The following is an 11,392-nucleotide window of genomic DNA, read 5'->3' as shown; positions in this document are numbered from 1 at the left end:
CTAAGTTGTGTTTTTTTTTTTTGTTTTTTTTTTGTTTTTTGTTTTTTGTTTTTTTGTTTTTTTGTTTTTTTTTTGGTCAGGATATTTTATTTCAGCAATAGAATGAAACTAGAACTGAGATTGGTAGCAGGGAAGAGGGGTTGTTGCTGTGATGGATTTAATCATGTTATTTTCTGGAAGAATATGGAAACCTTTTAGAAATTTGGGCTGGAAAAGCCATCAAGTGCTGTGGGCAGGGCTTAACGACCTGTTCTTATAGAAGCTTAGAAGATGCAAATGCTGACCATGGAGGCCCAGATCGAGTTTCAGAAGGGAACAAGGTCTTTGTTGTCATCGGGACTAGGGAATATTCGTGCAGTATTTTGTTATATGTTGATTATGCTGGAGTGATTGTCAAAGAGATCGACATCACTGAAATTAAGCTTCCATGATTCATCTGGACAAGAGGAAACTGTTTGCTCAGTGTGGGCACTCAGAAACTTGTTATAACCAGGCTACATCTCAGCAGAGCTTGGAAATGTAACAGTCATTTAAGTAATATGAGTTTGGAAGGCATGGAGAGTGTTAGACTGAGGAGGTCATGGAGAGTAGCTGAGGCTTGCCTCCTTGTTGTATGATTGGAGTCCCTGCAAAGAGGCCCTGGGAAGCCATTGGTGAAGGGAAACCCTAGTTTGCATTGGAGACCCCCAGGACAGTGAAGATGCCAGGACTGTGGGTCATCCACCAAGGAGAGCTGCAGGTATGAGATGGGCCCTGACCTAAGAGGGAAACTATGTGGTACTGATGGTAGAGCTGGAGAGGTGAGGCTATCCAGGCCCTTTGTGGCTCCTATGAGCTCTTCATTTTGGGCTTTGAATCAACAGGATTTAATATTTACATTGCTGGATTTTGGTCCTACTTACTTGTAGTAGTTTATGTACTATGCCCCATTTCCCCCTTTTTGGAATAAGTAACTTGTTTCTTATTTTACAGGAGCTCACCGTTAAATATCTTTAGACTTTAAAAGTGTTATGAGATTAACACGAGGCCTTGGAGACAAGGGTGGAAAAAAATCACAGTTTAAAGTGATGTGTCCCATTGTGTGTCAAGCTGCTCAGAGGTGTATTATACTGGTTAATTTTAAACTGTTAACTTAAAACAAACTAGAATAACCTGGAATAAGAGACTCAGTTGAGGAATTATCTGGATTAATTTGGTTTATGTGCAGTCTGTGGGGGATTGTCTTGATGGTCAGTTGATGTAGGACTTAGCCCACTGTGGGTGGCACAATTTCATCAGCGGGATCTTGGAGAAAGTTAGCTGAATGAATGTTTTCATTTGTGTCTCTCTGACTATGAATATGGCATGTCCAGCTGTCTTAGGCTCCGGCCTCTATGACTAACCTACAACAACTGACTTGCAACCTGGAATTGTGAAGTAAAACAACCTTTTCCTCTCTAAAGGGTACTTTATCACAGCAATAAAAATGAAATGAGTATCATGTCCCATTTAGGGCTCAGCACTCACAGTCACTTATTCTAAGCACTTTGACCAGTTGAATTGCTTCCTTAACCATTGTCTTCTACAAAAAAGAATCTTCCTTGACCAGTGTTGAGAGCAGCACAAATCTCTGGCTATAAAAAAATGCTTACAGGCAGGGCACTTCCTGTCCATGGCTTCCTGCATGGCTTTGAAGAGACACTGGCGACAGGGCTTTTCTGTGCTGTGCTTTGAGCAACGGTGAGCTGGAAAACCACAACATGGCAAGCCTGCTAGTCACAAGTCTTGCAGGGCACTTCCTGGAGCCATGTTGCGGCCTTGGATTTACAGCAGAACAGTCGCCAGTGGATTGACTTCTCTGCTGTGAATGTGCTGTAGGGGATTGTGAGGAGAGGATGGATGAACACAGAAGCCACAAAATGGATGCAGTGACCTATGATGATGTGCACATCAGCTTCAGTCAGGAAGAGTGGGGGCTTTGCTGGATCCTTTCAAGAAGAGTCTCTACAAAGATATGATGCTGGAAACCTCATTGACATAGGCTACAGTCGGGAAGACCATAATATTGAAGAAAATTGTCAAATTTCTAGAAGACATAGAAGGGAGATACCCCACCTGTACCTACTGTAAGAAGAGATGGGAAGAAGACAGTATAAGAACACATCCCACAAGAGAAAGACTTATATGACACCATCAGAGTCTAGGCGTTCTACACCAGCAAGACCTGAACATCCCATTGAACATGAATCAAAAGAGAATCACCTTAAAAACAACTTCATGAAAATGACAGAGGCTTTCAAAGAGGATATGAGGAAATCTCTTCAAGAAATGGAAGAAGAAAAAAAGTAAAAAAGAAAAAAAAAGAAAGAAAGAAATGGAAGAAACCTGTCATTGGTGTTTTTTACTTTCGCCATTCTGACAGGAGTAAGGTGGTATCTCAGAGTTGTTTTGATTTGCATTTCCCTGATGGCTAAGGATGTTGAACACTTTCTTATGTGTCTTTCAGCAATTTTAGATTCCTCTATTGAGAATTATCTATTAGTTCTGTACCGCACTTTTTTAATTCAATTATTTGGTGTTTTGGAAACTAGCTTCTTGAGGTCTTCGTAAATTTTGGAGATTAGCCCTCTGTCAGATGTGGGGTTGGTGAATGTCTTTTTCCATTCTGTGAGCTGCCATTTTGTGTTGTTGACTGTGTCCTTTGCCCTACAGCTTCTTAGTTTCAGAAGGTCCCAATTATTAGTTGTGGATTTCAGTGTCTGTGCTACTGGTGTTATGTTCAGGAAGTAATCTCCTGTACCAATTTGTTCAAGGGTACACATCTTACTTTCTCTTCTAATACATTCAGTGTGGCTTGATTTATATTGAGGTCTTTGATCCATTTGTACTTAAGTTTTGTCCATGGTGATAGACATGGATTTATCTGCAGCCTTCTACATGTCAGCATCCAGTTATGCCAGCACCATTTGTTGAAGACGCTTTCTTTATTCTATTGTAGAATTTTACTTTCTTTATCAAAAATCAGGTGTTCATAGGTATGTCGGTTAATATCAGGGTCACAGAAGTAACCGATTTTCCTTGTTAATTTCGCTGTAATGAACTCTCTTTGGATCCCCCCCCAAAAAATGCTTACAAAGCAGTTGACATCACGTCCATTTAGAAAGATGACAATAATTTATCTCATATTGGTTTAATTTTAGTAGGTCCTATGTGTCTAGAAAAAAAAACTTCTTTCAAATTTTCTAATATAGTAAATATGTTTTTAATTGTTTTTTTGGTTTTGTTTTGGTAAGCTATAATATTCTGAATTTCATTGGTATATGTTGTAATGATTGCCTTTTACCTCTACTTTTATTAGTTTTGGGTCTTCTGTGTCTTTCTGCTGGTTATTTTGGCTAAGGGTTTTTCTATCACATGTATCTTTGCAAAGAAGCAACATTATTTTATTAATTTGGGAGGTTGTAGTGTTTTGTTTTGTATCCATTTTACTAATTTCTTTCCTGATCTTCATGGTTTCTTTCTTGTGTTGATTTGGGATTTGGCATGTTCCTTTTCCAGATCTATCAGGTATATTATTAAGTTATTTATTTGAGATCTTTCTGGTTTAAGAAGGCATTTAGAGCTATAAACCTCCCTCTTAGGGCCTTCATTGTATCCCAACAGTTTGTTTTATTGTGTTTTCATTTTCATTTGATTCTAGGGGTGTTGGGGTTTTTTTGAGATTTAATTTTTTAAAATACTTTATTTAACTTTTATTTTATGTGCATTGGTGTAAGGATACCAGATCCCTTGGAAGCTGCCATGTGCATGCTGGAATAGAACCCGGGTCCTCTGGAAGAGCAGCCACTGCTTTTAACCTTACTGAGCCATCTCTCCAGCCCCTCTAGGGGTGTCTTTTATTTCCTCCTTTATGTCTTCACAGACCCATTCGTTGGTGTATTATTTAGTCTCCTTGGATTTGTGTCCTCTTTAGGGCTTCTCTTGTTGACTTCTTGTCTTATTTCATTGTGATTAATTTACTTTGTGTCCCAAAACATGGTCTGCTTAAGAGGTCTGTGGGCTGTTGAGAAAAATGTATATTCTGCAGGGTTTGGATGGATTGTTCTATTAGGTTAATTTTAATCTATGACATCAATGAATTAGAATCTTTGGGTTTTTTATTGTTTGATAGGATGGTCTGTCAGCTGGGGAAAGTGGGGTATTGAAGTGCTAGGGTTAACCTGTGACTTTACATCTAAAAGTTTTTGTTCTATTAAATCAGGTGCTCCTGTGTTCAAGGTATGTATGTTTACAGCTCTAATATCCCCTTCGTGATTAAGTTTCCCTTAATCAGTAGGAAATAATCTTTTCTCACTAGTTTTTGTTTGAAACCTCTTTTTATATATTAGGACAGTGACACCTCCTTGTTTTCTAGGCCCATTTGCTTGGAACACTTTTTTCTATTTTACCTTGAGGTACTGTTTATCTTCTGTGATGACCTGAATTTCCCAGAAATGGCATGTAGGTGATGACTGCTTTTGAATCTAGGCTCCTAGTCTGTGCTTTTTGACTGGAGAACTATTACCACTAATATGCAATTATTACATAAAGGTGTATGTTGATTTCTGCTTTTCTGTTAATTTTTCAGTATGTTTTCCCCCTGTTTTTCTTGTTTAATTATTGTTCTAGTGTGGTTTATTTCTGTCTGGGGCCTTATTGATGGGTTTGTTTTTCTCTTTAGTATGAAGGTCTCTTCAACTGTTTTTTTTTTTTTTTAAGAGTTGATTTAGTGGTCATAAAGCCCCTTAAGCTATCTTATCATGAAAAGTTCTTCTTTTTCCTTCAATTATGACAGAGGACAGAGGACTTTTCTGGGTATAGATGTTCTGGGCTGGCAGTTATCTTCCAGGGGCCTTCCTGTACCTTAAACTTTTAGTTGTTAAATCTGCTGTTATTCTGCCTTTGGAAGTGACTTGGTGTTTCTATCTAACTGCTTTCAGTATACTTACTTTGTTAAAAATTATTTCAGAGTCTGGGGACACAGCTCAGTGGCAGAACCCTTACCTAGCACACATGAGACCAAAAATTCCATCTCCAGTTCTGCAACAGTCTGGAAGCTTAGGGTACTTGGTATAATCTCTATATTGTTCCTTGAATAATATATTAGCTGGGAGAGCAACCACAGCTGCTTGATAGTAAGTACCACTGCAAATCCAGACCAGCCTGTTAATGACAGTGACTTCACAAACTGTTGGAGGATAAACAACCAAGTATAGTATAGCACAGATTAAGATTTTAGTTGTTAAGTCTAGGAGTAGAAGGTGTGTGTGTGTGTGTGTGTGTGTGTGTGTGTGTGTGTGTGTGTTACTTCCTTCAGCCCTGGACCTCACACAACCACACAAGCACACAGCTCACAAGTGGCCTTATAAGTAGGCATCTTCACAGCTGAAACTCTGATGATGCTCTGTGCTAACCAAGATGTTTTCCCAAAGCATTCTTTGTATCATTTAAATTTTGGAATGTTTAAGGAACCATTTGGGGAAGATGCTTAATAGTTTTTAATACAGTATAACTTTCAAAATTCAAAATCATACTAAATAAGCCGAAATAATTCTAAAGGCTCTAAATTGAACTGTTTGTAAATTCCTAGTTCCCAATTCATCAAAGCACGGAACTCTCTATTTCAATACTTGGTTCCTATTAGGCATTCTAAGCATTTCCTAGAATTATTTACAGTTGTTGCATCAATGTTTAACTGGTCCTTCACCTGTACATTGTGTTCTGCTTCCAAGCTTTGATGTTCAATAATTGATCAGAAGAGAAGGGAAACAGTTAGCTTTGTCTTGTTCAACTGTGTTTTCAGTGATTTTATGCAGAGGGACAAGACATGTTGTTAGGACTACAGAAGGCACAAACCCAGGAGAAAAAAAAGTGTGATGCTAGATGACAAATTGTAAAAGAATGTTATTTAGGGGTTAGGATCCAAACAAGTAAGGTAATAATGCAATAGGAATAAATATGGACTTTGCACACAAGGCTAATTATCAATCTAGCTGAAAGGTAAGTAAGGATGATGCAATCAGTTGGTGTGGAGATAGTGGGGGGACTGTAAACTCAAGTAATGTGGAACACAATGCATATCGCAAGGAGTCAGGACTAGTTTGAAAACAGATGGTTTATTAGGAAGTACTCATGGGATGAGTCTTGTTCAGCCAGGCGGGAGAGGGAAAAGAGCTCTGCATGAGTGTCTCCCTGATATTTAAAGCCTTACTACGTCACTCTGACCATACCCGTGGTCATCGTCACCTGTGCCAGCCCCCAAGCGGGCATGGTCAGCATTTTCCCCCTACACTCAAGACAAGCATAAAGGGTAACAATGCTTGTGACAGCTGAAAAGCATAGTAGTCTGGGCTTGTCAAGAGGCTGTCTGCACTGGATCCCAAGTTATTTAATATGGTGTGTGTGTGTGTGTGTGTGTGTGTGTGTGTGTGTGTGTGTGTCTCATTGGACAGCATGAGGGAGTCACTATTTTTTCTTCTACTGTGTGGATGGTGAGGATTGAAGACATTGTACGCTGTGCTATCCCCCTGCCCTTGCATGATTATACTTTAAGGGAGATATTAATAAATTGAAGATCATCAGAAAGCCACAGAGTGAACCAGGTGTGATGGAGCACATCTGTAGCCCTGGTGCTTGGGAGGCTGAGGCAGAAGAATACCAGTTAAAGGACAATAGGGTACCAAGTCTGAGTGTCAGACTTATTGCACAAAGAACATCTGAAAGGAGTAGAGAAGGCTGATTTGTGAAAGAGGCTTCACTGAGCCTTCCCAGTATCTGAAAGGCCAGAGAGAGGGGGGAGAGAAAGATGAGAGAGGAGAGAGAGAGAGGGAGAGGGCAGATGAGAGACAGGAGAGAGTGAACAAGAGAGAGAGGCAGAGAGAGAGGAGAGACAGAAACAGGGAGAGACAGAATCAGAGAGAGGTGGGGGAGGAGAGGACAGAATGGGGGCTATTGAGGAATTCTCACTAGAATTCAGGCCAAATTGTGGTTATTGTACGAAGGCAGCTCTTTCTTAGCTGAATGCATTGAAGAAAATTGAATGTTCCCCCAAACAGAAAATGCTTCCATTATTAAAATTATTTCACAGTTGGATGAATATGTGCTGGGAGCAAGACCCCTACCAGAATAGAAGGCTGTACCTTCTGACATCTTCAGGCTTCACCAAAAAGCTCACTGCCTGCTGGAAAATGTATACTTCTCTGCCAAAAGCTGTGTGGTGTAATTGAACTTAGGGCATTAATGTAATTTCCAAACAAACAGAGGATTCATAAGGTCACCAAAACAGCAGGCATCTGTCTGTTTTAATCGAGGATTTAGCCCATGGTCTTTATTCCAGAAATCATAATTAGTAGCCTCCCCCCCCCCAAAAAAAAAAAACCTTCCCAGCACTTCTCACAGTAAATAAACAAATAGGGGAACACTGGCAGGAATATTTACCTTCCTGCTCGTAAGAGCAGTGGCTTGGTATCCTTTCCTTTCTTTATTCTAAATTAAGTCTGTTTTTGACACTATTATTCCATCCATTTGTTCACCACAGAGGATGTAGGAATTAGTCACTCTCTAAAACCATAGGAAAATCTCACTGTCTCCTGCTCTCGTCTTTTCATCTCTGGCCCTGACTGAAATTCAGAATTCTATCCCTGGTAGAAGATCTTTCCAGCAACCCATAATCCATAGTTATTGTAAATAGTTCTGTGCAGTGTTTAGAACAGAAAAATAATTTTAAACGGAGAAAATAAAAAATGGAATATTTATTTGTAACTCAAAAGAAGCAGCTATCAGATAGAGTAAGAGATTAATATAAATGAGAGTTCTATCCCATCTCTTTCTTCAAGGCTGAAGGACCAAATGGAATTGTGGAAAAACCACTTGGAACAAAATGTCAGCAACATCTCTGGTCTGGACTTCTGTTAAGCCTTCTGCCATACCTCCTCTTGCCCTTGGGTAAACACTGAACAAAACAACTGTCCACACTGATCAACTGTCCTATCAGATCTTGACCTTTGAGTCTCTCTGTGGCAGCCCAGGCCTCTTTTTGCTTTATCCTTAAATTGAATATACCCCTTCAAATACCCGGTATGCCTGTGGATGTTATTTCCCCATATTCATTGAATTTGTTGTGACTGTCTTCTTTAGTGGCTTCCTCATGGATTCCAGTGATAAAGAATCCAGTCTTCTGCAGAGCTTTGTGGCCCACGCTCATCACTACCTACTCCACACTGTCACACTCCTCCGGAATCCTACATTGGTGCTCTTCTGAACATCTTCCATTACTTTCCCTTTCCCTTGAGTTTGTAGGCATTTTATTCCCATCCTTATCCCTGGCAAGATCCTCTTCCTGGCCTCGGGAAGTGGGTGTCTGCCATCTTTCCTTCCTGTGAGCTCTTGTCTGTCAAATTTATTTTTAACAGATATAGAAACATAGAACTTTACAGAATAATGTGAAACATAGGACGTTTGAACACATGTATACATTGTATAGTGTTTAAATCAGGTTAAAGATACCGGTTTCCCTATTTATTATTTCTTTGTAGTAAAATCTTTCTTTTAGCTCTTTGAAATGTGCAGTGCATTAATATATATAGTCACCCCCTTTCTGCTAACAGCAACTAGTGCCAGTGGATTAACCTCTCCCCAGTTCTCTGCCCCAACTACTCTCTTCAGTCTGTAGTAACCACTGTTCTACTTTCAACTGCTGTGAGATCAAATATTTTGGATTCTACATGTGAACAAATTCATGGAATATTGTTCCGTGTCTGGCTTACTGCATGTAGCATATCAATTCCACTTCCATCTCCCATGTTGCACATGACAAGACTGAATAGCACCTTATTTTCTTTGTTCATTAGATGATGGACACTTTGCTTTCATTTCGTGGCTAGTGTGTGTGTGTGCTAAGATGAACCAGGGAGCATAGACATCTCTTTGATTTTGGGAATGTAGGAGCTACAGCTTTAGAACCTATAATTAGAAATCTGAATCAGGAAAACAACGCTAGTGTTGGTGTGCTAATTAACACAGTAAAAAGCTCCTTGGGACTTCTGTCCCTTCAGAACAGACTGCAATGGTGGCCAGCAGTGGTTCTCAAAAGATAGCATCAGTATCCCTTTGGGATTGGTGAGTATCTGAGAAACACAGGATGGAGCCTAAGATTTTACTGTTTTAATAAGTTCTTTTGTTGTTTGTTTGGTTGTTGTTGTTGTTGTTGTTGTTGTTGTTGTTTTCGAGACAGGGTTTCTCTGTGTAGCTTTGGAGCCTATCCTGGCACTCACTCTGGGGACCAGGCTGGCCTTGAACTCACAGAGATCCGCCTGCCTCTGCCTCCCAAGTGCCGGGATTAAAGGCATGTGCCACCACCGCCCAGCTTAATAAATTCTTAAATGATGCTTATGCTTCTGGTTGGGAGACCACAATTTGAGACACATCAGTGAAGTGAACAAATCAATCTAAGACACCATATTGTTATAATCAGGACACCGCAGTGTTGACATGAGCAGTGTGTGAGAGACAGCTTATCCCTGCTATAGGGAGCCAGTTATCATGTCTCCTTCTGACTTGATATTCAGTGACATCACATTGATAATTTGAAGTTGACTAGAGTCAGATTTTTTTTTCCCAAATAACTAATTTTTGGTTGCTCGATCTAGACATTTTAGTTTAGTTTTTGTTTTATTAAAAGTGGCATCTTGATCCAGGCATGATGGAATACACCTTTAATCCCCTAGTACTCGAGAAGCAAAGACAAGCAAATCTCTGTTAGTTTGAGGCAAACCTGATCTACATGGTGAGTCTCAGGCCAGCTGGGGCTGCATAGTAAAATACTTTTTAAAAAGTGGTACTAGCTTTTTCTTAGAAGCCACCAAAATGGCTGAAGTGAAGCAGAAGAAGAAGCAGACTTTCTGCAAGTTCACCTACCACGGTGTGGACCTGGACCAACTGCTGGACATGTCCTATGAACAGCTGATGCAGCTGTACAGTGCCAGACAGAGGTGACGGCTGAATCGTGGGAAGCAGTACTGGCTACTCCAGACCTGAGAAAGGCCAAGAAGGAGGTGCTGTTCATGGAGAAGCTGGAGGTAGTGAAGACCTGCCTGAGGGAAACGATCATCCTGCCGGAGATGGTAGGCAGCATGGTGGGCGTATACAACAGCAAGACCTTCAACCAGGTGGAGATCAAACCAGAGATGACAAGCCACTACCTGGGCGAGTTCTTCACTACAAGCCCGTGAAGCATGGCCTGCCTGGCATTGGTGAGACCCGCTCCTCCCAGTTCATCCCCCTCAAGTAACTGTGGCCAATAAAGACATATATATATATATATATATATATATATATATATATATATAGTATGCTTATCCACCTACTAACATGGCTGGCGGCTCTTTCCTATGCTGGCCCATGGAGTCTTTCCATCAGATGTAGTATATAGGATATCTCATTTCCTGTTTTTATCCTCATATATTAATTGCAAAAATTAATAAGTTTCACTAATGTATTTTATAAATGTTTATAATCACCCTCTCCTCAAACCCCACCCCCGAGTCCTTTACTTCTCTAAGGGTTAAATGTTGAAGACACGCCTTTCCCCCCTGATAGCTGGTTTTAAACATTTACTAGTAAACCACTGCTGTAGACTCAGAACAGAAAGAACACACTGGATGATCTGATTTCTAACACAGGGTTCTCTAATTCACTGCATTCATGGCTTAAAAGGAGTTAATTTGGAAAATAAAGTATATTCTTGGATTAAAGGAGATAATGAGCTGTGATTTCATATACTATGTGTCTGAGCTAAGACAGCCAACATTTTATAATTGTGCGTTAAAATTACATATGAAAAGGAGCATAAACCAGTGAGCCCTCAATGTGTGCCCCAGTTCACCTTCACCTTCCTCACTGTGTAACAATATTGGCAGCTTCTAATAGACACTATTCTTAACTCTTTTCATGAGTTATTGAAGGGACCAGCTCCCCATTTCGGCAGCCATAACAGCCGAACACTTGCTTGTCTGACCTTGCCTTGGTCACTAGGAGGTCAAATGCCTGCCTCTGGCAAGGAACCAATCAGAAGTTAGCTGGTGGTGCTATGCTTTACGGCTCTGGGTGTGCTTTACAGACAAGTGCACAGCAATGATGCACAGAGCATAGCAACCACCCTGGGAGGGCCTATGGGCCATAACAACCAGTTGACCAATCAACACAGGGCAAAACTTCCAAGCCTGGAGCCACACCAATCCTTAGCCTGTGCATACCCCTAGACACTCCCCTTACGCTGCCCTATAAGATCTCTATGCAGATGCTTCGAGCAGTCTTTCCTAACCATCCTCCTTGGTGGGTGGATGAAAGACCCGAGCTAACATGGGGTTGGGGTTAG

At 40.5% G+C, this 11,392-nt stretch overlaps 2 pseudogenes; both read left to right on the top strand.

The window, feature by feature from the left end:
- Window positions 1-1,898: 1,898 nt before the first annotated feature.
- Window positions 1,899-8,278, top strand: LOC107978372 (annotated as a pseudogene).
- A 1,604-nt stretch (window positions 8,279-9,882) lies between these two features.
- Window positions 9,883-10,306, top strand: LOC113833089 (annotated as a pseudogene).
- Window positions 10,307-11,392: the final 1,086 nt, after the last annotated feature.

Source organism: Cricetulus griseus (assembly GCF_003668045.3).
Source record: "Cricetulus griseus strain 17A/GY chromosome 1 unlocalized genomic scaffold, alternate assembly CriGri-PICRH-1.0 chr1_0, whole genome shotgun sequence".
Lineage (NCBI taxonomy): Eukaryota > Metazoa > Chordata > Mammalia > Rodentia > Cricetidae > Cricetulus > Cricetulus griseus.
The sequence above is the reverse complement of the archived record's forward strand: the minus strand, read 5'-3'. Positions and strand labels throughout refer to the sequence as shown.